Genomic DNA, 22,779 nt, shown 5'->3' on the forward strand with positions numbered 1-22,779 from the left:
TCATTAACAGTGTTTTAAAATGCACTCACTTTTTACTTGGTGTATAGAAAATGTTTGCAAATAAAAATCAATAAAAACACATGTACAGTTAAATATTTTTTCAGTGTCTTAGGTTTTTTTTTCATTTTTAATTAAGGTATAACATTCATGCAAATAGTGCATGAATCATGATTGTCCTGCTCAGTAAACTTTTACAAAGTATAAATATCCTTGTAATCTACTCTTATGCCACCATGCCAGACTACCCTTTGTATTCTTAAGTCTTTTCCTCTCAAATTTATAACCACAAATATCAATTTAAAACTGATAAATCAGTTTTGGAATTTAATATAAATGAAATTATACAATAAGTACACTTTAACCTGTAGTTTGATTTCCATTTTCTCCTCAACGTTTTCTTTTTGATATATTAAAACTGTAAACATATTCTGCAATTGTCAGTTTGTCTCTACAAAACCCCCATGTCCGGCCAGGACATGAAAACTCCAAATCGTGCTCAGAGATTCAGACCTTGGCACTCATGAAATGATGAGTTTGAGCATATGTCAAAAGTATAGAAGAAATTTACGGATGAAATTTTATGGATCATACTTCTGATGGAAATGGCTCTATAAAATATTATAAGTGAATAGAATGCAGATTAAAGAAACTAGGTGGTAGATTTTAGGATTCTGTCAAACTATTAAATTTAAAGGACTTTTATTTGTAGAACAGCAACAAATTCCATGAGCCTTTTCTTACATTGCCATAGGTCCTGAGGGTGAGAAAACTCCCATCGAAATTCTTTCCCCTCAACCCTCCAAACTCTTGTCCTTCAGAAAGTACAAAGCAGAAAGAAATAATCTGTATCCAGGGTTTTATTCTTCTATATACAGTGGGTCTCTGAAAGTCTTCCTTATTCATTGACTTATGTAACTTGTGTTGCCCTTTTTGATCTCTTGCTAGCTCTGGCTGTAAGAATATGAAGAATTAATAGCGTAAATAATACCTGCTTCTGACAAATGCATCATTAGAAGAAAATGAATAGCAGATCACTCTTGGTAGCGACAAAAATTATGGTTTGATTGTTGTTGAGCCAGCTGATCCGTATAGGTAGGCTAAGAAAATTTTTTTTTTTTCAGTGTACAGGAGTAGTTCACCCTTTATTTATGTTAAGGCCTAGGTCATGTGGAGCTGGTGTACTTGGTAACAGCCTTGGTCCCGACGGACACAGCATGCTTAGCCAGTTCCCCAGGTAGCGGCAGACGCACAGCTGTCTGGACTTCCCGGGAAGTCAGTGTGGTTCGGCCGTAGTACTGGGCCAGCCGGGCAGCCTCTACAGCCGGCCGCTCAAACACATCATTCACAAAGGAGTTCATGATGCTCATGGCCTTGGAAGAGATGCCGATGTAGGGGTGCACCTGCTTCAACACCTTATAGATAAACATTGAGTAGGTTTCTTTGTGCCAGCTACACTTTTTGGACTAGGTGGGCTAAGAAATCTGCACCATTAACATTAAATGGAACATGCATGTATGCTTATACATGTAAACACACATACATACATTCTATTTAAAATTCATTTGTCTGTTCACCTTTTATTTACATGAGTACCAATAAATACAAAAGAAGTAAAAAATATGTATTCCCCTTCCATCAATAGATACGAACTAGATGGTGAAGCAGGAATTTCACTAAAAAAATTTTTAAAAATAAACCAAGCACAAGATATTTTGAACAAAGTACATGTTCCAGAATGTTCCATATTAAAGAGATTTTATTAGGAAATTATGATTGATACTGTCTCCAAGAGAAAACTCATTTGTATCAAAAACCAATAAAGAGAAAGAACTATTCAGTGATTACATTATCTGACCTCCAGATCTCAAGATTGAAATGAATATGCTACAAAATGAGATTAAGAGATTGGATTTCCTTTGGGAAATGTTGATAATTTAAAGGTTAGCAGTACAGGCTGAGCATTCAGTTTCAGATCTGGTGTGTAATGACCTGAGGAGTTCTCACTATTCTCCTTACAACAAGAAAAAGCTAGGTCAAACTAAAAATCAGTGACTTTTCTTGGGCCCATCAGCGAACTGGGATTGCAGAGCAAACTCTCATGCTGAAATGTGGAGATACAGGCGTACCCAGAGAAATAAAGAAACCCAGATTTGTTTATCTGGAACAGAAGCTGCTAGAGCCATAAATGATAGGAACATTTAAATTGTAATTTTCTCAGGTTTTTGGAGGCTGAACCTGGACTAGCGTGGTAGTGCAAACTTCCTAGAGTCTGCAGTTTTAGGAGAGCCCCAAAACCTTCATAGGCTTTACTCCAAGAACCTCACCAGGTTCTCATGATGAGATCCAAAAATTACCCTCATGACATTAGCAGAGGAAGGGAAAGCAGAATTATGTCTAAGATATGTCCAGCTTCTCTTCAGGGTATAGGACTTCATCAGAGCATGATTCTGAAACATTATCTCAACTGGGGAAGGGAATTCCTCCTCACTCCAACCTCTTAGAGCCTTCTCTGATCACTCATGAAGGGGCAGGGTGATAATATAGCCATAGAAAATAAAATAGATTAGAAATGTTGCATCCTAGGTAGCAGAGGGAAAAGAAAATCTATCTCACCATAAGAGGGAAAGAAACAGTTGTCAAGGCCACTGCTCCAAGACAAACATAGGCCCTCCAAAAGATTGAGACTTAATTGGATGTTTTGAGCAGCCCCACCCCTGCACCTTTTCTGAAGAAATCAAGGACATATTAAGTCACCATTTCCCAGTATTTGCTTATCCACTTCCTTCTTCTTCTTGTATGCAGATTTTTCAATATGTTTCCATTTTGTAACCCAAGAAAGACATCAAATGGGATGAGATGGCCTGGCCATACCTTGAACTCAAAGCCAAGAACAAGCAGTCCCAGCTGCTTATCAAGGTAGGAACTCAGTACAAGGTTACTTGATACATGCTTTTGCTCAATGACAGGGATCCCACCCCCTGGGGCAGTTCCCAGGGAACTCTCCCAACAGCATAGGTGGCCTCTCATCTTCAGTGCAAAGAGGGCAAGTGGAGCTGCTGTTCACCAACCCTGACCCAAGTAGTTGTCCTCCCCAGGGGACTATCTGCAATAGGATCTCTTTCTATCCTCTCTTTTTTGGCATGGTCAGGCTCTGGGAATCAAACCTGTGTCTCCAGCTCAGCAGACAAGAATTCTTGCCACTGAGCCACCGTTGCATTGCCTTCTAATCTCTTTTGGAGCTTTGTGCTGTGTAAATAATGAAGTACACATCTGGTAAGAATATCTGTTGTGTCTGAGACTGTGTTCCCACAACACACTGTACAGCAACTCACTCCACAGTCTTAACTGCCAAACCAAGAGACCTACAATAAAATAACTGCATAAAATCTGAAAGAACTGTAGGCTGATTTGAAAGAATGTATGTACCCTAGAAAAGCCATGTTGAATCCTAATCCCATTTTGTAAAGGCAACCATTTCTTCTAATCCATATTCAGTACTGTATGTTGGAAACTTTTATTAGTTTATCTCTATGGAGATGTGACTCAGTCAGTGTGACTATTAAACCTGATTAGGTGGCAACATCTCACCCATTCCAGGTGGGTCTTGATTACTTTACTGAATTCCTATAAATGAGAACTACAAGAGAGAAAGCCAGGACATTCTGAGAGAGCAGAACGATGTAGCTGTAAGAAGCGGAGAGTCCACCAGCCAGTGACTTCTGAAGGTGAAGAAGGAAAATTCTTCTCGGGGAGCTTCATGAAACAGGAAGCCAGGAGAGAAAGCTAGCAGATGATGCTCTGTTCACCAGGTGCCCTTCCAGATGAGAGAGAATCCCTGACTGTGTTAGCCATGTGCCTTCTCACTTGAGAGAGAAACCTGAACTTAAACATTAAATGACTGTATTATGAAGGTTTCATTAGATAGTAACTTAACCTGCTCACTATAAAACCAAATCTGACTTCAAATACTGTATTTCAAACATCTGTTTATATGGTGGCCATGTTCTGAAATAAATCTCAAATTAAGTAATCTAAACCTATATGCACAGTTTTCATTCTCTGTAAAAAAGAATTTTATAAAACCAGGCTTTCTAGTGAGAAAAATATTTCACATATCTAAAGACAATTATTGCTATACAGAGAGTATCTTAATATATTTTATGCTTCCAATATGTTCTACTAGACATTATTGTTAACCCTGCCTTAAGATTGTTATTCTTTTTTCCCCTTTCTCCTGGCATCTTTTAATATTGAAAATCCATAGCACATATGAATTTATTTATAAATATGAGCTAAGGTACTTTGTTTTCATTTGAATAGGTCTATAACTTACATTAAAGGCATTAGTGCATGCAAATTAATTATAGAGAAAAAGTTGCTATAACCAAATACATTCTTAATAAGCATCTTATTTTCATTTCAATTTTCTTTTAAATTTCTTTTGTAGTATTTAATTTGTATTGCTATTTTTCTATTTTACAAAATGAATAAAGTCAAAAATAGGAACATACATATTGTAGATAGAAAAATATAAAGTATGACACATATATTTTCTCTCAGAATTTCTTTGAATATATAAATATACTATCAGTTATACTTTATTTAGTCATCACTTCATAAGTAGGGTTTTTGTTTCCAATTTTTAATTTGTTTAAAAGGAAAATTTTAATAATTTCCAAATATTCTTAAGAACAAAATATAAAGACAACATAATCCCTCATGCCACGATTTATTTATATATATCTTATATTCATATATTTTGTTTATTTCTGAGTTTTGATTCATATAAATACTGTTCTGATAAGTATTCTTGTGCATAAATCCTTACATCTGAGATCATTTTTTTAGAGTTAAGCAGTCTGTTAGTGACCCTTAGTAGTAATTTTTAGCAAGATTTTTTGGTTACCTAGCAATAATGGCACATGAAATTGAATGGGTGCTTTGAGTATTTTATTTTATTTTAATTAGTTAAGTCATGGGTTTACAGAAAAATCATGCAGAAAATATATAGTTCCCATATTCCCTTCCTCAAATACAGTTTTACCTATTATTAACACTTTGCACTAGTGTGGTACTTTTGAGTTTACATTAGGGTTCACTGTTTACGTTGTACTGCTATATATATATATATATATATATATATATATAGCATTATGTATAAAATCGACTAGCATGTAAACATAAAATTCCCCTTTGCACCACATTCATATAAACAATTCCTTGGTGTTAATTATATTCACTATGTTCTGTCGCCATCACCCCAACCCATTTATTGAAACATTTCCATCACCCCAACCAGAAAGTTTGCCCCAATAAGCATTATCTCCCCATTCCCCACTCCCACCCTAGCCCCTGGTAACCTCCATTCTAGTCTCTAATGCTATAAATTTTCTTACTCCAATTATTTAATATTACTCAGGTCATACACTATTTTTCCATTTGTGCATGATGTATTTAGCTCAACATGATAACATCAAGATTCATCCTTGTAGTTGCCTGTATCAGAGCTCATTCCGTTTTATGACTGAATAATAGTTCACATATTGTTCTGGTATATGCATATACCACATTTTATTTACACATTCATCTGTTGATGGACATTTCAGTTGCTTACATCTTTTGACAATAGTGAATAATACTGCCACAAACATAGATGTGTAAATAAATATTTGTTCAAGTCCTACTTTCAAGTCAATTGAATTTCACAGAGGTGAAATTTCCAGTTCACATAATTTCATATTTACATTTCTGAGGAGCCACCAAAATGTTTTCTACAGCAGCAGCATCATTTTATATTCACACTAACAATATAGGAGTGTTCCTATTTCTCCAAATTCTCTCCAATCTTATTTTCTGTTTTTTTTTTTTTTTAATAGTAGCCAGTCTAGTCGGTGGGAATTGGTAAATGCATGCTTTTGATTTGTATTTCCCTAATGGCTAATGATGCCAAACATCTTTTCATGCTCTTATTGTTCTTTTACATATTTTCTTTAGAGAAATATCTATTCAAGTCTTTTGCTGATATTTTAATTGTTTTTTTAAAAAATATTTTGTTGATAAAACAACATACAAACACAGACATGCTTAACATAAAAACATTCCGTACATGGTGTACAGTCAACAGCTCATAATAGCATCTCTCATAGTTGTATATTCATCACCATGATCATTCTTTAGAACATTTACATTACTCCAGAAAAAAGAAATAAAAAGACAAAACTCATAGATACCATAACCCTTAGCCTTCCCTCTCATTGACCACTATTATTTCCATCTGCCCAATATATTTTAACCTTTGTTCCCCTTATTATTTGTTTATTTTTGATCCATAATTTTTACTAAACTGTCCATACTCTAGATAAAGGGAGTATCAGACACAAGGTTTTCACAATCACACTGTCACATTTTAAGGGTTATATCTTCATATGATCACATTCAAGAAACAAGGCTGCTGGAACACAGTTCTACAGTTTCAGGTACTTCCCCTTAACCACTTAAACACACCATAAACTGAAAAGGGATATCTGTATAATGCATAAGAATAACCTCCAGGATAACTTCTCGACTGTTTGAAATTTCTCAACCACTGAAACTTTATCTTTTCTCATTTCTCTCTTCCCCTGTTTGGTCAAGAAGGTTTTCTCAATCCCTGCATGTTAGGTCCCAGTTCTCCCTGGGATTTCTGTCCCATATTGACAGGGAGATCTACATTCCTGTGAGTCATGTCCCACATTGGGAGGGGGGTGGGCAGTGGGTTCACTTGCCATGTCGGCTTAGAGAGAGAGGACATGTGAGCAAAACAGAGGTTCTCTGGGGTGACTCTTAGGCCTAATTTTAAGTAGTCTTAGCCTATCCTTTTCAGGAATAAGTTTCATAGGGGCGAACCCCAAGATCGAGTGCTCAGCCTATTGCTTTGGTTGTCCCCATTTCTTGCAAAAGTATCAGAAATTCTCCAAATGGGAAAGTTTAATATCTCCTCCTTTCTCCCCATTCCCTTAAGGGGACTCTGCAAATACTTCTTTATTCACTGGCCAAATCACTCATCTGTTGATGGACATTTGGGGTGTATTCATCCCTCAGCAACTGTAAATAATGCTGCTACAAACATTTTTGTGCATATGTCCATTTGTGTCCTTGCTTTCATGTCCTCTGAATAGCAATGGTATAGCTGGATCATATGGCAATTCTATACATAGCTTCCTGAGGAACTGCCAAACTGCCTTCCACAGCAGTTGTATCATTTTATATTCCCACTAGCATTAGATAAGTGTGCCTCTTTCTCCCCATCCTTTCCAACACTTGTTTTCTTATTTATTTTTTTTTTTTGATAGTGGCAATTCTAGTGGGTGTCAGATAATATCTCATTGCGGTTTTGATTTGCATTTCCCTAATAGTCAGTGAAGTTGAGCAACTTTACATGTGCCTTTTAGCCACTTGTATTTTCCCTTCTGAGAAGTGTCTGTTTATGTCTTTCACCCATTATTTAATTATGTTGTTTGTCTTTTTGTTGTTAAATTGAACTATCTCTTAATGTGTTCTGGATACTAAGTCCTTATCTGATATGTGGTTTCCAAATATTGTCTCCCATTGCATAGGCTGCCTTTTTACTTTCTTGACAAAGTTCTTTGATGCACAAAAGTGTTTAATTTTGAGGAATTTGCATTTATCTATTTCCTCAATGCTGTGTACCTTGGGTGTAAGATCTAGGAAACTACCTCCTATTACAAGTTTTATAAGATTTTTCTCTACATTTTATTTTAAAAGTTCTATGGTCTTAGCTCTAACATATAGGTCTTTGATTCATTTTGAGTTAATTTTTGTATAAGGGGCAAGATATGAATCCTTTTTCATTCTTTGCGTATGGATATCCATTTCTCCAAACATCATTTAATGAAGAGGCTGCTCTGCCCCAAGTGAGTTGGCTTGACTTCCTTTTCAAAGATCAATTGTCCATAGAAGAGAGAGATTAATCCAAATACTCTATTGAATTCCATTGTTCTGTATATCTATGTTTATGCCAGTACCATGCTGTTTTGACCACTGTAGCTTCGTAGTATGCTTCAAAGTCAGGTAGTGTGAGAACTCACATTTCATTTTTCTTTCCCAAGATACCTTTAGCAATTCAGGGCACTGTGCCCTTCCAAGTAAATTTGGTTATTGGTTTTTCTACTTCTGTAAGGTAAGATTCGGGGATTTTAATTGGTATTGCATTGAATCTATAAATCAATTTGGGTAGAATTGACACCTTCACTACATTTAGCCTTCCGATTCATGAACACGATATGCTTTTCTATTTATTTAGGTCTTACCTGATTTCTTTTAGCAATTTCTTGCTTATAGGTCTTTTGTATCCTTGGTTAAATTTGTTCCTAAATATTTTATTATTTGTGCTGCTATTGTAAATGGAATTTTTTTTCTTGATTTCCTCCTCAGATTGCTCATTACTAATGTACAGAAACACTAATAAATTTTGGCTATTGATCATTCACCCTGCCACTTTGCTGTACTCATTTATTAGTTCTAGTAGTTTTGCTCTAGATTTGGAAGGGGGGGCTTCAAATATTCTATCATATAATCTACAAAGAGTGAGAGCTTTACTTCTTCCTTCCCAGTTTGGATGCTGTTTATTTCTTTTTCTTGTCTAATTGCTCTGGCGAGAAATTTCAGCACAATGTTGAATAACAATAGTGACAGTGGATATCCTTATCTTGTTCCTGCTCTTAAGGGGAAAGCATTTACTCTTTTCCCATTGAAGATGATGCTAGCTGTGGGTTTTACATTTATTCCCTTTATCATGTTAAGGCAGTTCCTTTCTATTCCTATTCTTTGAAGTGTTTTCATCGAGAAAGGATGTTGAATTTCGTCAAGTGGTTTTTCTGCATCAATTGAGATGATCATGTGGTTTTTCTGCTTTGATTTGTTGATATGGTGTATTACATTAATTGATTTTCTTATGTTGAAATATCCTTGCATACCTGGGATAAATCTCACTTGGTCATGCCGTATAATTCTTTTAATATGTTACCGGATGTGATTTGTATTTATATTCTTTAGAGCAATTGATCTGTAATTTTCTTTTCTTCTAGTATCTTTGTGTGGTTTTGTTATAACAGTAATATTGTCTTCATAGAATGAGTTAGGTAGACTTCACTCCTCTTTAATTTTTTTGAAGTATTTGAACAGGATTGGTACAAATTCTTTCTTGAATGCTTAGTAGAATTCACATGTGAAGCCATCTGCTCCTGAACGTTTTTGGGGGAGGAGCTTCTTGATGACCAATTCAATCTCTTTACCTGTGATTGATTTGTTGAGGTCACCTATTCCTTCTCAAGTCAATATTGGTTGTTCATACCTTTCTAGGAAGTTGTCCATTTCATCTACACTGTCTCATTTGTTAGCATGTAGTTGCTTATAGTATCCTCTCATTGCCTGCTTTATTTCTGTGGGGTCAGTGATTATGTCTCTTCTTCCATTTCTGGTTTTATTTATTTGCATCTTCTCTCTTGTCCTTTTGTCAACCTAGCGAAGGGCCCATCAGTTTTATTAATTGTCTCAAATAACCAACTTCAGCTGATTTTCTCAATTGTTTTCATGCTCTTGATTTTGTTTATTTCTGCTCTAATCTTCATTATTTCTTTCCTTTTGTTTGCATTGGGTTAGTTTGCTGCTCTTTCTCTAGTTCTTCCAGGTGAACAGTTAATTCCTTGATTTTTGCTTTCTTTTTTAACATAGGCATTTAAGACAATAAATTTCCCTCTTAGCACTGCCTTTGCTGCATCCCATACATTTTGATATGTTGTGTTTCCATTTTCATTTGCCTTGAGATATTTACTGATTTCTTTTGTAATTTCTTCCTTGACCCACTGGTTTTTTAAAAGTGTTGTTCCGCCTCCATGTATCTGTGAATATTTCTGGCCCTCTGCCTGTTACTGATTTCCAGCTTCATTTCTTTATGATCTGAGAAAGTGTTTTCTATGATTTCAATCTTTTAAAATTTATTGAGACTTGCTTTGTGACCCAGTATATGGCCTATCCTTGAGAATGATCCATGAGCACTTGAGAAAAAAGTGTATCCTGCTGTTGCGGGGTGTAGTGTTCTGTAAATGTCTGTTAAGTCTGGTTCATTTATTGCATTGTCTAAATTATATCTTTCTTTATTGATTCTCTGTTTAGATACCGTATCCATTGATGACAGCAGGGCACTGAATTCTCCAACTATTATGGAAGATGTGTCTATTTCACCCTTCAGTGTTTTCCTCATGTATTTTGGAGCACTCTGTCTCAGGGCATAAATATTTATTATTGTTATGTCTTCTTGTTGAGTTGTTCTTTTTATTAATACATAGTGTCTTTCTTTGTCTCTTTTAACTGTCTTACATTTGAAGTCTAATTTGTTGCATATTAGTTTAGCTATTTCTGCTCTTTCTGATTGTTGTTTGCACGAAATGTATTTCCCCAACTTTTCACTTTCAGCCTATTTTTGTCCTTGGATCTAAAATGAGTCTCTTGTAGACAGCATATAGATGGGTCTTATTTTTAATCCATTGTGCCAGCCTATGTCTTTTGATTAGGGGGATTAATCCATTAATATTTAGTGTTATTACTGTAAAGGTAGTACTTTCTTCTGTCATTTTGTCTTTGGTATTTTATATGTCATATGTACTCTCCCCACCCCCCCTTCTACCTTTACTGATAAGTATTCATTTCTACACTCTTTCATGACAATGTGAAGTGCATGAATATACATGTTGTGGGTGTTTCAGAAGGAGAAGATAAGATAAAGGAGGAGAAGGAGTAATGGAGGAAATAATCACTGAAAATTTCACATCTTTTACGAAAGACATAAGACGGCCTTTAGTGATTTAACTCCTTTCACCTGACTAGTTACTTTGTCTCTCAGACAACTTAATTCTGCCCTTGCCTGGGGTGGTGCTAGAGACTGAGATGTGCATATGAACATCCAGTTTTCCCAACACCATTTGTAGAACAGCTTATATTGTCCTTTATTGACTGAATTCAGCAATTTTGGCATAATTAACTAACCATATAAATGACTGTTTATTTCTGAACTCTTAATTTGTTTCTATTGCTCTACTTGTTTGTCCTTGTACCAGTTCCATATTTTCTAATTGTAAAACATTTTAAAATTGGAAAGCATGTCTTCTAACTTTGTTCTTTTCCAGGATGGATTTATCCATTCAAAAACCCTTACACGGAGGGAGGAGGGCTGGGGGGTACAAATGAAACCAGAAGGAAAGAGAGACGATAAAGACTGAGATGGTATAATCTAGGAATGCCTAGAGAATACAATGATAATGACTATATGTACAAATTAACAATGTTTTTGCATGAGGAAGAACAAAGATATGTCAGTATTTCAGCGTGTTGAAAATAGATGGTAATTCATTTTTTTAAACGTTTTTTATTAATTAAAAAAATAAAATTAACAAACAAAATATTTAAATATCATTCCATTCTACATATACAATCAGTAATTCTTAATATCATCACATAGTTGCATATTCATCATTTCTTAGTACATTGGTATCGATTTAAAAAAAGAAATAAAAAGACAACAGAAGAAGAAATAAAATAATAGAGAAAAAAAAACTATATGTACCATACCCCTTACCCCTCGCTTTCATTTACCACTATTTCAAACTGAATTTATTTTAACATTTGTTCCCCCTATTATTTATTTTTATTCCATATGTTCTACTCTTCTGTTGATATAGTAGCTAAAAGGAGCATCAGACATAAGGTTTTCACATTCACAAAGTCTCATTGTGAAAGGTATATCATTGTTCAATCATCCTCAAGAAGCATGGCTACTGCAGCACAGCACTACATTTTCAGGCAATTCCCTACAGCCTCTCCACTACATCTTGAACAACAAGGTGATATCTACTTAATGCATAAGAATAACCTCAAGGATAACCTCTCGACTCTGTTTGGAATCTCTCAGACATTGACACTTTGTCTCATTTTACTCTTCCCCCTTTTGGTCGAGAAGTTTCTTTCAATCCCTTGATGTTAATTCTCAGCTCATTCTAGGGTTTTTCTCAGTCTTTTGATGCTAAGTCTCAGCTCATTCCAGGATCCTTGTCCCACGTTGCCAGGAAGGTCCACACCCCTGGGAGACATGTTCCACACAGAGAGGGGGAGGGTGGTGAGACTGCTCATCATATTGGCTGGAGAGAGAGGCCACATCTGAGCAAAAAAAGAGGCTCTCTTGGGGGTGACTCTTAGGCCTAAATTTTAAGTAGACTTGACCTATCGTTTGTGGGGTTAAGTTTCATATGAACAAACCCCAAGACTGGGGACTCAGCCTATAGCTTTGGTTGTCCACACTGCTTGTGAGAATATCAAGAATTCAACTTGGGGAAGTTGAATTTCTCCCCGCTGTCACCATTCCCCAAAGTTGGCTTGCAAATACTTTTCCAGTCACTGAACAAATCACTCTGGGATTCATCGGGGCATCACTCTGGACAAACCAACAAAATCTCAAGTCCTACCAGAGATTCCAAGTACTTATGACATTCAATCAAACTATCTACATGAGTTATATTAGGAAATGCTCTAGTCAAAATATAAATTTTGTAACAAATAAACATTTTTTGCTTTAGTCTCACACATAAGGTGACATTTTAAGGTATTAATTATCATCTATTTTCAGCACCCTGCAATAATGACATTCCTTTGTTCTTCCTCATGCAAACATTTTTAAAATTTGTGCATTGTGCATTTCACTATTATTACACACTCTAGTCATTCCTAGATTATACCATCTCGATCTTTAACATCTATCTTTCTTTCTGATTTCATTTTATGTTCCAGCCCTCCTCCATCATTCTCACATGCAGCTTCATTCAGTGTTTTAAAATAATTGCATTACAGTTAGGCAGTATTGTGCTGTCCATTTCTGAGTTTTTGTATCCAGTCCTGTTGCACAGTCTGTATCCCTTCAGCTCCAATTACCCAATATCTTACCCTATTTCTATCTCCTGATGGTCTCTGTTACAAACGAAATATTCCCAGTTTATTCAGTAATGTCAGTTCATATCAGTGAGGCCACACAGTATTTGTCCTTTAGTTTTTGGCTAGTCTCACTCAACATAATGTTCTAAAGGTCCATCCATGTTGTTACATACTTCAAAAGTTTATTCTGTCTTAAAGCTGCATAGTATTCCATCGTATGTATATACCACAGTTTGTTTAGCCACTTGTCTGTTGATGGACATTTTGGCTGTTTCCATCTGTTTGCAATTGTAAATAATGCTGCTATAAATATTGGTGTGCAAGTGCTCATTTGTGTCTTTGCCCTTAAGAACTCTGAGTAGATACCTAGCAATGGTATTGCTGTGTCAAATGGCAATTTTATATTCAGCTTTTTGAAGAACCGCCAAACAGCCTTACACAGTGGTTGCACCATTTGACACTCCCACCAACAGTGAATAAGTGTGCCTCTTTCTCCACATCCTCTCCATCACTTGTCATTTTATGTTTTGTTGATAATGGCCATTCTGGTCAGTGTGAGATGATATCTCATTGTGGTTTTGATTTGCATTTCTCTAATGGCCAGGGACATTGAGCATCTGTTCATGTGCCTTTCGGCCATTTGTATTTCTTCTTCTGAGAAGTGACTGTTCAAGTCTTTTTCCCATTTTGTAATTGGATTGGCTGTCTTTTTGTTGTTGAGTTGGGCAATCTCTTTACAAATTCTGGATACTAGACCTTTATCTGATATGTCCTTTCCACATATTGTCTCCCATTGTGTAGGCTATCTTTTTTACTTTCTTGATGAAGTTCTTTGATGCACAAAAGTGTTTAATTTTGAGGAGCTCCCATTTATTTATTTATTTATTCAGTGCTCTTGCTTTAGGTGTAAGGTCCATAAAACCGCCTCCAGTTTTTATAAGCTAGAGGCTTATAAAATTTTAAGCTTCGTAAGATATCTCCCTGCATTTTCCTCTAACTGTTTTATGGTCTTAGACTTAACATTTAGATCTTTGATCCATTTTGAGTTAACTTTAGTATAAGGTGTGAGATATAGGTCCTCTTTCATTCTTTTGCATATGGATATCCAGTTCTCTAGGCACCATTTATTGAAGAGACTGTTCTGCCCCAAATGAGATGCCTTGACTGCCTTATCAAAGATCAAATGTCCATAGATGAGAGGGTCTATATCTGAGCACTCTATTCGATTGCATTGGCCAATATATCTATATTTATGCCAGTGCCATGCTGTTTTGACCACAGTGGCTTCATAATATGCCTTAAAGTCAGGCAGCGTGAGACCTCCAGCTTCATTATTTTTCCTCAAGATACTTTTAGCAATTCGGGGCACCCTGCCCTTCCAGATAAATTTGCTTATTGGTTTTTCTATTTCTGAAAAGTAAGTTGTTGGAGTTTTGATTGGTATTGCGTTGAATCTGTAAATTAATTTAGGTAGGATTGACATCTTAACTATATTTAGTCTTCCAATCCATGAACATGGTATGCCCTTCCATCTATTTAGGTCTTCTGTGATTTCTCTTAACAGTTTCTTGTAGTTTTCTTTGTATAGGTCTTTTGTCTCTTTAGTTAAATTTATTCCTAAATTTTTCATTCTTTTAGTTGCAATTGTAAATGGAATTCGTTTCTTGATTTCCCCCTCAGCTTGTTCATTGCTAGTGTATAGAAACACTACCGATTTTTGAATGTTGATCTTGTAACTTGCCACTTTGCTGTATTCATTTATTAGCTCTAGTAGTTTTGCTGTGCATTTTTCAGGGTTTTCGACATATAGTATCATATCATCTGTAAACAGTGATATTTTTACTTCTTTCTTTCTGTATTTGATGCCTTATATTTCTTTTTCTTGTCTAATTGCTCTGGCTAGAATTTCCAGCATGATGTTGAATAACAGTGGTGATAGTGGACATCCTTGTCTTGTTCCTGATCTTAGGGGGAAAGTTTTCAATTTTTCTCCATTGAGGATGATATTAGTTGTGGGTTTTTCATATATTCCCTTTATCATCTTAAGGAAGTTCCCTTGTATTCCTATCCTTTGAAGTGTTTTCAACAAGAAAGGATGTTAAATCGTGTCAAATTCCTTCTCTGCATCAATTGAAATGATCATATGGTTTTTCTGCTTTGATTTGTTGATATGGTGTATTACATTAATTGATTTTCTTATGTTGAACCATCCTTGCATTCCTGGGATGAATCCTACTTGGTCATAATGTTTAATTCTTTTAACATGTTGCTGGATTCGAATTGCTAGAATTTTGTTGAGGATTTTTGCATCTATATTCATTAGAGAGATTGGTCTATAGTTTTCTTTCTTTGTAATATCTTTACCTGGTTTTGGTATGAGGATGATGTTGGCTTCATAGAATGAATTAGGTAGCTTTCCCTCCACTTCAATTTATTTGAAGAGTTTGAAAAGGGTTGGTACTAATTCTTTCTGGAATGTTTGGTAGAATTCACATGTGAAGATGTCTGGTCCTGGACTTTTCTTTTTGGGAAGCTTTTTAATGACTGATTCAATTTCTTTGCTTGTGATTGATTTGTTGAGGTCATCTATTTCTTCTTGAGTCAAAGTTGGTTGTTCATGCCTTTCTAGGAACTTGTCCATTTCATCTACATTGTTGTATATATTAGCATAAAGTTGTTCTTAGTATCCTGTTATTTCCTCCTTTATTTCTGTGAGGTCAGTAGTTATGTCTCCTCTTCCATGTCTGATCTTATTTATTTGTGCCCTCTCTTCTTCTTTGTGTCAATTTTGCTAAGGGCCCATCAATCTTATTGATTTTCTCATAGAAGCAACTTCTGGTTTTATTGATTTTCTCTATTGTTTTCATGTTCTCAATTTCATTTATTTCTGCTCTAATCTTTGTTATTTCTTTCCTTTTGCTTACTTTGGGGTTAGTTTGCTGTTCTTTCTCCAGTTCTTCCAAGTGGACAGTTAACTCCCGAGTTTTTGCCCTTTCTTCTTTTTTGATATAGGCATTTAGGGCAATAAATTTCCCTCTTAGCACTGCCTTTGCTACATCCCATAGATTTTGATATATTGTGTTTTCATTTTCATTCGCCTCGAGATATTTACTAATTTCTCTTGAAATTTCTTCCTTGACCCACTCGTTGTTTAAGAGTGTGTTGTTGATCTTCCATGTATTTGTGAGTTTTCTGACACTCTGTCTATTATTGATTTCCAACTTCATTCCTTTATGATCTGAGAAAGTGTTGTGTATGATTTCAATCTTTTTAAATTTGTTGAGACTTGCTTTGTGACCCAGCATATGGTCTATCTTTGAGAATGATCCATGAGCACTTGAGAAAAAGGTGTATCCTCCTGTTGTGGGGTGTAATGTCTTATAAATGTCTGTTAAGTCTAGCTCACTTAGTGTAATATTCAAATTTTCTGTTTCTTTATTGATCCTCTGTCTAGATGTTCTGTCCATTTATGAGAGTGGGGAATTGAAGCCTCTAACTATTATGGTAGATGTGACTATTTCCCTTTTCAGTGTTTGCAGTGTTTGCCTCATGTATTTTGGGGCATTCTGGTTCGGTGCATAAATATTTATGATTGTTATGTCTTCTTGTTTAATTGTTCCTTTTATTAGTAGATAGTATCCTTCTTTGTCTCTTTTAACTCATTTGCATTTGAAGTCTAATTTGTTGGATGTTAGTATAGCTAATCCTGTCTTTTCTGGTTGTTATTTGCATAAAATATCTTTTCCCAACCTTTCACTTTCAACCTATGTTTATCTTTGGGTCTAAGATGTGTTTCCTGTAGACAGCATATAGAAGGATCCTGTTTTTTAATCCATTCTGCCAGTCTATGAGTTTTGATTGGGGAGTTCAGTCCATTAACATTTAGTGTTATTACTGTTTGGGTAGTACTTTCCTCTACCATTTTGCCATTTGTATTTCATATGTCATATCTAAATTTTCCTTCTTTCTACACTCTTCTCCATACCTCTCACTTCTGTCTTTTCGCATCTGTCTCTAGTGCTCCCTTTAGTATTTCTGGCAGAGATGGTCTCTTGGTCACAAATTCTCTCAGTGACTTTTTGTCTGAAAATGTCTTAATTTCTCCCTCATTTTTTAAGAACAATTTTGCTGGATATAGGAGTCTTGGTTGGCAGTTTTTCTCTTTTAGTAATTTAAATATATCATCCCACTGTCTTCTCGCCTCCATGGTTTCTGCTGAGAAATCTACACATAGTCTTATTGGGTTTCCCTTGTATGTGATGGATTGCTTTTCTCTTGCTGCTTTCAAGATCCTCTCTTTCTCTTTGACCTCTGACATTCTGACTAGTAAGTGTCTTGGAGAACGTCTATTTGGATCTGTTCTCTTTGGGGTGCGCTGAACTTCTTGGATCTGTAATTTTAGGTCTTTCATGAGAGTTGGGAAATTTTCAGTGATAATTTCTTCCATTAGTTTTTCCCCTCCTTTTCCATTCTTTTCTCCTTCTGGGGCACCCACAACATGTATGTTTGTGCACTTCATATTATCATTCAATTCCCTGAGTCCCTGCTCATATTTTTCCATTCTTTTCCCTGTATTTTCTTTTTCTTGTCAGATTTCAGATGTTCCATCCTTCAGTTCACTAATCCTAACCTCCGTCCCTTGAAATCTGCCATTGTAGGTTTCCATTGTTTTTTTCATCTCTTCTACTGTATCTCTCATTCCCTTAAGTTCTGTGATTTGCTTTTTCAGACTTTCTATTTCTTCTTTTTGTTCATTCCTTGCGGGGAAATCGCCTGCTGCTCGGGGATCTCACTCACCGCCGCCGAGTTTCGCAGTCAGACTAACCAGCCCAGACTGGGTTACGCTGTGTGTCCATTCCCTGCTGTAGCCCCGGGAGCTGTTCTGTACTGTTTCTGTTCACCTATTAGTTGATTTGGAGTCGGAGGAACTAAGACGCATGTACCTTACTAAGATGCCATCTTGGATTCCCCTGTTGGCATTTTTATTGTGATTACGTTGAATCTGTAAATTACTTTGGATAGAATTGACATCTTAAAAACATTTACCCTTAGACCCCATGAAAATGGAACATGCTTCTATTTATTTAGATTGTCTTTGATATCTTTTAACAATATTTTGCATTTTTCCTCATATAAATCCTTTGCATCCTTTGTTAAATTTATTCTTAGATGTTTTATTATTTTGCTTGCTATTTTAAATGGATTTTTTTGTCTTGATTTCCCCTTTAAATTGTTCTTTACTAGTTTGTTGATTTTTGTTCATTACTAGTGTGTTGATTTTTGTGTGTTGATCTTGTACCTCACAACTTTACTGAATTTATTTACTTGGGCTTTTCTTTGTTGGGAGGTTCTTGTCACTGATTCAATCTCTTTACTTATAAATGGTTTTTTGAAATAATCTAGTTCTTGAGTTAACATGGATAGTTTTTACAGCTCTAAGAATTTGTCTATTTCCTCTAGATTATCTAATTTGTTGGTGTTCAGTTATTGCCAATTGTATCGATCTTTTCAAAAGACCAATTTTTGGTTTTGTTGATTTTCTTTATTCCTTTTTTGTATTTTCTTTTTCATTTATCTCTGCTCTCATCTTATTTCCTTCCTTCTGCTCAGTTTGGGTTCAGTTTGCCCTTCATTTTCTAGGTCCTCTATTTATGAGGTTATGTCTCTGATCTGAAAGCTTTCTTCATTTTTAGTGCAAACATTTAGAGCTATAAATATACATCTGAGCACTGCCGTTGTAGAATCCTACAACCTTTCATGTTGTATTTTTGTTTTCATTCACTTCAACTACATAATTGTTTAAGTTCCACTGATTTTTCAATTTTCTATTTCTCTTTTTATTTATATTACTAGCTTCTTTCCATTGTGGTCAAAAAGGAAGTGTTGTATAAGTTCAATTTTTTTGAATTTATTGAGACTGTTTTTGTGACATAAAATACGGTCTGTACTGGAGAATGGTCAATGTGCACTGGAGAAGAATGTGCATTTTGCTGCTGTTGGCTGAAGTGTTCCATGTATGTATGTTAGGTCTATTTGGTTGGCATTTCTCAAGTCTTCTCTTTCCTTATAGGTTTTCTGTCTAAGCGTTTTATCCATTACTGAAAGTGGTCCATTGTATTATCCTACTATTAATGCAAAACCATATATTTCTCCCTTCCAATCTGTCAATAATTGCTTCATACATTTTGCTGCTTTGCCATTAGGTGTATGTACATATATATATCTACACACACATGCATATATATATCACACACACATATATATTTAAAACCGCTTTATCTTCTTGTTGAATTGACCCCTGTATACCTATTTTGAGGGGCCTACTCATTCCCATATCTATTTTTTTTAAATCAGTATAGCTAACCCAGTTCTCTTTGGTTACTATTCACATGATACATATTTTTCCCATCTTTTCACTTTCATCCTACTTGTGTTTTTTAATTTCAGATGAGTATTTTCTTAACATCATAAACCACACACATTTTTCAAGGTTGATACAATAGTTTTATTTTGAAATGTCAATATTTGCAAAATATATTATCTAAAGCTCATTAAATATATTATTTTCTAGATTTTAACTTGAAATGTGATATAGAATATATAGCATTTCAAAATTTGTTGGGGAGTATGTAAGCAAATTGTTGGTATCTACATCGAGTCCTTTTCCTGGGGGTACTACCTTTTAACTCAAGGAATTGAATTCCAGCTGCCATAATGAGCTAGCAGCTCTGTTGTCAGATCTGTAAGAAAATACACAGACCAGGACACATTGTCAGAGTTTATTTATTCTTTTCTATGTCTTTCCCCAGCCACTAAATTTAGCATAAGATTATTTGCTATTACCTAAGTTCTTTCACACTCAACTAGCCATTCCAATCCTCCTGCAAAGAGGCTTATCTAGACACTCATACTAAAAATTGGAGATGATATTATATTATACTGCAAGTAAGCAGTTGAAAATTGTCCAACATTATAATAATAGGGTTTTAAAACCACAGTGACTCTTGACAAATGTAATTTTTTAGCACTGTTTTAGTTTCTGCACTGCGAAAGAAACTATAGTTAAATAATAATCAGAAATATCTTATCTATCATTAAATTTAGCTGACATTTTCTATATAAAAATATTAAGATCTACTACAAGTTGATGATTGTGTCTGCAATATTGATATAGTATAAAGTATACTGATATGTTTATCTCTTCATATTCCACACATGGAATATTGTATTGCTGATTTGCCAAGCGGTTACTGTAATTATATGGTGATATGTAAAAAAATCTCATTGGTGAATGCAATTTATATTTAACTGAAAATATCCTAACATAAATACTTTAAAATAGTAATGAAGAGATTCATTTGGATTGTTATTATTTTTCAATATGGTGCATCTACCCTATTTATTAAAATAACATTTTAAGTAAAATGTGCAAACAAAAGAGAAATGTCACAAAGTTTCTCACACTATATTCTAAAGAAATTATGAAGCAAGAAAATACTTTTTGCATTATTGGAAACTATTTACATACTAATTCTTAAATAACATTTCCATATCAAAGAACAATATGTGGAAGAAAAAAATAAGAAACACACTTAAAAGATAAAAGTCTTTATAAAAAAGAGGAAGAAATATGGAGGTTTTTAATTTTCTTCTTCTTTATAGTTTTTCCTTCTTTCCAAACTTTTACTAACAAAGAAATATTGTTTTTGTAATCATTAAAAAAAAATACTTAAAACAACCAATAAGAAGAAAGTTGTGTATTACTTTAAAGTCATTTTATATACTCCAAATTTGGCACATCAGATCAATAGTCACTACATAGGTATTTTATCAACTGCAAAAATCTATTCAGCTATAAATGCTTTTTACTCTAGATTGGATATTTTAAAAAACATATTATGCTGAAACATCAAGTAACATTTGAATTTTGTTTCTCTTTAGGTGTCTCTGTTTTTTTTACTGTTATTGTTGGTCTGTCCCTCCCTAAATAAACAACATTATGATCGCTATCCTATTAGGGGGTGTATGTGATACACTGTGAAAAGTGGTATTGCAGTGCAAGGTGGTCGATCTCCCTCGTGACTCAGAAGTATAATAATAGAATAACAACTATAGTGGCGTACATGTTCATTTTCATGATAATTTGTTCAACAATTTGCAGAAATGTTAACAAACAAAATAAGGAAAATGAAAATGAGTTTACAAGAGGTATCTTCTAAATTTTTAAGGTATCTGCACCTATCCAAATGCTGTTAGCCTATCAAGACTCATTTGACATCTCATTTTTATCAAAGTTTGCCCACTTAATGTTAGTGATTGCTCCTTCACTTGCATGCTATAAATGTATTTCCTATTTTGTATTGAACTACATACTGTCCCAAGTTTTGATAGCTTTTGCAGTGAAAAAATTGTTTATGGAATCAAGCAAGTTTAGGACGCTGCATATTATAGCATCGTGGTGGATTATCATAATGCATGTTAGCACTATAAGCATTATGAAATAAATATTAATTTAAGGGAGAATCATATTGCCACCTGTTTGTAGCATGGTTTGGGGCCTTTAACTTCTGCTAAACTAATTCTTTTGCCATCTACAACCTAAGCTATTCTTCAATGAATTCATAGATCTTTATTGTATGGCATCAATAACATTTAATAATGCAGTTATAGATGAAATTGACAATCAAACTTTAAAAAGCTAAGCTTTAAAGTGCTCACCAACTCGTGAGAAATATGAATTATATATATTTACTTGTAGATACTTGACTATGTATGGCTTACGCTAATCCCAGACTTAGGTACATAATGAAAAAACTAGCAAATTCATTTGTTCATAATACTAATTTAAAACAATGCTCTTTATGCTCAAATCGTACTACTTTTGTACTTCATTTTGCATATTATAACTATTATATAGAACACTGCAGTCCCTGAAATTCAGTCATTCAGTGGCAGCCACCACTGTCATGAATTTATTCAGAATACTAATCAATGGTTTCCATGCATTTTGTAATCAGTATTATTTATATGCTGACATGCAAAAATAACTAGAAAAATAGCAAATTATGAATGATTATACTGAACTGAGCAGAATTGATTTTAAATAATTTTAAAATGTAGGATAGACTTTGGATAGTGTTTTGAAGAAGGATATGGTCTAGCAAAAATTGTGATTATAATTCCTATTTCAGGCATTTGAAAACTAGTTATTTGGAGGGCGATAAGGATAAAGTAAATGTGTAAGAATTTGGAAGTTGTAGAAAGTTATAACTTAAAATTTTCTTAAATTTATATTTGATATCAGGTATGTTTGTTGATATCAGAATGCAGATGAGACGAAAAATAATAAACTCATTTTATAATATGAGAAAGTAGTATATCCCTTGGAATCCAAGAGAGGAAGACATCCTTAAATTTACAAGAAGGTGTTACAATTAAAATTAGTGCAAAAAAAAATAAAGCAGAAGAGGGACAATTTAGCACCTATATGTGATGAAGAATTGATGAACTATGATAACAATCATATTTCCAACTGATTAGAGTTAAGAAGTAGAGGAAATAGGTAATGATATATCTGGACATATCAAAAATAGATGTCCAGATTTTCAGTACATGAGGGAGTAACACATAAACAGGATTGAAGCAATTTAGTCATAATATTATACATAATAGTGCAATTCTAGAAGATAAATTTTGTATCTTTATATCCTTTTTGACATCTATGCAAAAATTTTCTTTACATCTGAAGTCAAATGAAATTCAAATATCAATCTTTTGGCAATAATTTGGTCTTATTGTGAG

General features: G+C 34.5%; 1 pseudogene; it reads right to left on the minus strand.

Moving 5' to 3' along the window:
- Nucleotides 1–1,163: 1,163 nt before the first annotated feature.
- The window catches only part of LOC143665171 (E3 ubiquitin-protein ligase RNF19B pseudogene), a 29,220-nt pseudogene continuing 7,604 nt past the window's right edge, over nucleotides 1,164–22,779 (minus strand).

This window comes from Tamandua tetradactyla, chromosome 21 (assembly GCF_023851605.1).
Source record: "Tamandua tetradactyla isolate mTamTet1 chromosome 21, mTamTet1.pri, whole genome shotgun sequence".
In the NCBI taxonomy this organism is placed as follows: domain Eukaryota; kingdom Metazoa; phylum Chordata; class Mammalia; order Pilosa; family Myrmecophagidae; genus Tamandua; species Tamandua tetradactyla.